This window comes from Rhagoletis pomonella, unplaced genomic scaffold, assembly GCF_013731165.1.
Source record: "Rhagoletis pomonella isolate Grant_MI unplaced genomic scaffold, Rhpom_1.0 Rhpom_scaffold_00004, whole genome shotgun sequence".
In the NCBI taxonomy this organism is placed as follows: domain Eukaryota; kingdom Metazoa; phylum Arthropoda; class Insecta; order Diptera; family Tephritidae; genus Rhagoletis; species Rhagoletis pomonella.
In genome coordinates this window covers 38,815,989-38,820,868 of record NW_023458558.1, presented here as the reverse complement: position 1 = coordinate 38,820,868, position 4,880 = coordinate 38,815,989, and the positions used below count along the sequence as shown (strand labels likewise).

General features: G+C 31.1%; 1 long non-coding RNA gene across 1 annotated transcript; it reads left to right on the top strand.

The window, feature by feature from the left end:
* The first annotated feature begins 432 nt into the window (after window positions 1-432).
* Window positions 433-4,548, top strand: LOC118738472. Its single transcript, XR_004992886.1, has 3 exons — window positions 433-456; window positions 514-576; window positions 4,327-4,548. It is a non-coding gene; the product is annotated as an uncharacterized LOC118738472 (long non-coding RNA).
* The last annotated feature ends 332 nt before the right edge of the window (window positions 4,549-4,880 follow it).

Here is a 4,880-nt window from a genome sequence, read left to right as displayed (position 1 = left end):
TCCAAACGGCATCCCTGCAAGTAAAGCTAAACTTGACATTTTGATCATAGCAGGCTGTCACTCAAAAAGCTAATGTTGCGACAAAAATAAGTTAGTACTCGGTTTTTCAACCAGTTTTTATACCAAGAGTACAAAGAAAGATTGCAATCAAAAGTTATTGAATTGTAATAGAATTAGTCCAGAGGTCTTGAAACACTTGTATATGTGATTCGGCATTGCAATTTAGCCCTAATTTGTATAATTTCGATGTTGTATAAAATATGTATCCGCTGAACCGGTTGCTTTTCCGCCATATGTAATGAAAATTATGCGTCACTATTATGTTTGAGTATAATTTCTTTTGAACATTTGCGAACATTGCTGGTAAGTTGGTTTGATTTTCAATTTAATTTGTTAAAATGTTGATATTTTCCTTTTGGATTGCAACAAAAAGAATACGCTAGCAATTCTAAATAGGTATGTATAGAAATTTTTCGCAAAATTCATATGTTAACCTTTTATTTCAATTTGCAGAAACTGCGCTGGAAAACTCTTCAAGAGATCTGTGGCGGGAAACAATTTGAACAGCAATTTAAAGTGAGTTTGTGATAGAAATTTAAAGCAGTGAATTTTAGAAGAATTTATAGCCCGTTCCCTTACTCCAGGATTAGTCAGAAATAGGAAGTGGGCCCAGTACATACACACATTTATGTAAGGCATATTCAGTACTATCTTCCGGACTAAATCTTACTAAATCCTGGAGTACTGGAACAGTTTATTTAAGTGAAGTGAACTTAGAACTGTACAATGTATGTACACATTTAACTATGGCCACAATTTTAATACATATGTATGTACATAGGTATATAAGTATCTAAGTAAGATCATATTGCACAGTAGCTTAACTCGGGAGGCTGGAGACCATTGAAGAACTGTTAACAAATAAACGTGAAAGAAATAGTTCGGATGCTAGCAAGTCAATATTCTATTGTCTTATCAAAAAATTCCTTGTGATATAAAGAATTAACGGAATGATGCATTATATTAAAGCCAGCTTTCCGACTTAAGCTACAATGCCATACGAACACAGAAGCCAAAAATCAAATCACTCCATTGCTTTCTGTATTGTATCATTTTTGTTATAACTTGTAGTTTTCCATTGTCTGCATTGTTAAGGGATGGTGATATTTGTTTTTCTTTTATTTAATGTTTAGTACGTTTTACAACGGAAAACTTTGGTAAGAAAATGTACACCATATACCAAGAAATTCATTGTAAATTATAAGGAACAGGAAATCAATTGAATTTTAATAAGCATTAACATTTATAGGTTTTAAATAAGTTCTTTAAAATAAGCCTTGGCTAACAATTTTGTGAAATTATGTACATATATGTTGGACGTACATAATTTACATGGTATGAATCTGTTCATAAGCCGTATGAAATTTCCTATAAAAGAAGCACCAACTCTATGAAGAAATGAATGAAAGCGATATACATTTAATAATTTTGACTTATATACTTGGCGAAAATTCTTTTTGTAAACAAACAAAAAAATTTCATTGTGTGCTAACTTTGAAACTAAATAGAAGCTTATTTTTTTAATGTTCTTTGAAAGAGACCTACTGCCCATAAAGCCTTGTGAATTGCTATTTTTTCAAATGGGTAATGCCTCAATTCAAACATATTTGTAGATAAACTATTTTTTGTTCAGAAATGGCTTGTTTACGTTTTTCGTCTTTCATATTAAAAACGTTTGGCATAAGTTGAAATCGTAGGGATGCCGTTTTCTTTGGTTTCTCAATGGATTTTTTACTTGAAAAAGCACCAAAATATATATGCAATACTTCTACATATCGTCGTTTAAAGTACAAAACCGCGCATCAAGAAAATGCAAAACCTTGTATGTGAGGTTGCCTAAATTTTATAGGAGAGTAAGACTTGTCCTAATTAAAAACGGTTCTCTCTTTTAAACTCAATTATCTCTTCTCCTTATGTCTAAATATCGACATTTTATTATAAATGGCTAAGGGCTTGATGTCAGGAGCTTCCGGGGACCAAATATCCTTTTTGGCACATATTTTAGTTTCGAGGTTTTGCAGAACCACGATACGCGCTTTTATACTTTAAACGACGGCGTTACACAATATTTTAGTGTTTGGCCTAGCTTCTCCTTCGATATGGGTCGTGCGCCTTGATTTTGTCACAAAGACTCCGAACGACAATTGTACAGAATACACTCGGAGGTTAACTATTACCGACAGAGGGGCAAGCGCTATTAGAAAAAAACTTTTTTGTTTTTTACATTTTAATGTTGGTGGGAAACTGGGCTTGAATCAGTGTTGGCACTAGTCGATTGATTTTTTATTCAATTAGTTAATTCGATTAAATTCAATCCGATTACAGTTAATCATGATTAATTTTAATCTGATTAAACAGCTAATCGTAACCACGATTAAACAAATTTATTTTTAATCTTTAACCCTTAATCTGATTACGTAGATTTGGTGATTAATTAATTTATGCTGGAATTTTCCTGTGAACAAAAGTCCAGTTAATCGGGTATGGCTAAGTCGGTTTTCCTCATCTAAGCGATTTCGTGTGCATTTTCATTAAGATCTATTCCAACAGACGTTTTACAAACTAAGTTTTAATATCCCTCTGCACATGTGCGCTGGGTTGTAAAAGTTCCCAGTTTATGTATTACTAATAACAATAATTATAACTTTTTTTATATTATGTGCTTTTTATAAGCATAAAACACGAAATAATTTCTGTAACTAGTGTTTGGTCTCGAATTCGAACAAACTAGACAACATAATCAGATTTTCTTTTTAACTGGATTAATCGCTCAGTTGATTACGATTAACTAATTTTAATCGTCAATCACGATTAACATTTTAATCGTCAATTTTTAATCAATAATCAGATTAACATTTTGCCAACACTGGCTTGACCTCAGGCGCTGCGTATAGCTCCACAGCAGCCGCCACTACTTTACATATATTGCTGGTATTGAAAAGAGTTCACATGTATAAATTAAAAGATATAAATTAAGCAGTTACAACGCTAAACAAAAGGAAAAGTTAACTCGTTAACTCTCTGACCTTTTAAGATATGACACCCCATTATTTGCAGTAGTTTGCAAATAAACACTAATTGCTCTAAAATCGCATACATTTTCATGGGATGTTTTTCTTTGATTTCGAATTGAAAATACATTATGATCATATTGTACCGAAATAAGTGCGGTATCCCTGCATTTTGTAAAAGCCAGAAAGAAGCATAAACTGTATGAAAAAATGAAAGGGAGAAGTATACATGCCTTCTATAATTTTGGCTTATATGTATATTTGGCAAGTTTTTGTGTAAACAACAAAAAATACACATTTTCATTTCTTTGCCAGCTTGGAAAATATAGGCTTATTTTTACTTAAATGTGATATAAAGCTCATTAAAATGTTCGGTAATGTCTTGTTTTAAGTTTGTTATCATAGTGCCTTGTATTTTTATTGTCCACTATACGTGAGTTGCTTCTATTTCAAAAAGTTCTTGTACAATTAATTTCTTTGTTTTGAATTTGTTTTTTTTTATTGTTTTTAATTTTTAAAATTCATACTTTTGACATGTATGTGAATGGCGGAGTTACCGCTTTCCTTCTTTTCGGTGGCATTTTATATTAAAAAGGCATAAAAATGGGAAAACACCTCCTTGGTATCTCTGCATCTGTTAATCTTTTTATGGGAAGATGTATGAAAATCCTACTTGCCATAATTTCATATGCTTAACAGTATCACAACAGTATGTTTACAGTATCTCCCCATAACTTTTCATATGAAAAAATGTATTATATGCATCCCACTCGATATCATTGAATTCCTCATTAGAACATGTAGTCCCTCTATTTTAGCGTATCAACAGTTCATATGATTTCATACCATGTAAATGCACCATAAGGCATCGCACAAAAGTGTAACATTTTTTGAAAAAGGCTAATTTATTTAAAAGAAATTATAACGAACAGAAAGGCAATTAAATTACCTTTCTCTCAATAAGCACTAACATCAATAATTTTTAAATAATTTGTCAAAATTAAGCCTTGGCTAACAACTTCGTGAAATTATGTATATGTGTGTTAAACGTACATAAAGCATCGCACAAAAATGGAAAATTTTTTGAAAAAAGGCTAATTTATTTAAAAGAAGTTATAACGAACAGAAAGGCAATTAAATTACCTTTCTCTTAATAAATAAATGTAAAATTTTTTGAAAAAAGGCTAATTTATTTTAAAGAAATTATAACGAACCCAAAAGTGATTTAATTTTTATTTGCTGAATTTTCTTTTAGCGCTACAGGGTGATTTCAAATTTATTAAGTAACAGTCGATACCTTGCGAGACCTCTTCAATCAGAAACGGTCGTACGGATTTGATGAAATTCCGCACACTGATCGCCTAAAACTGAGACCAAATTTTTGAATATTCTCTACATTTTTCAAGGGGGTACCACCTGTTTGCAAAGTAAGTTTCCAATTAATTCATAATTTAATTGTTTAAAAATTAAATTAAATAAAAACACGTCTTGCACGTCGAGAAAGGAGAAGAAACAAAGATTTATTGCAGAAAAAAATAAAAATCCTGCATGCCACATTTTACCTATAAATGATTTTGGGCCCATATAAGTCATCAAGACTTGCATTTTTTTATCTCTACTTTATTTATTTAATATTTTGTAAACATTACTAACTGTTTTTTAATTAATGTTATAATTTCATCTTTTCACGCATGGTTTTTATTTCCTTTCCAACTTTTTCTAATTCCTCACTCTTCTATATTCGATTGATTTCATCCATCCAAAATCCCTAATGAATTCAACTTGCGTGAGAAAAATTGTGTAGATTGT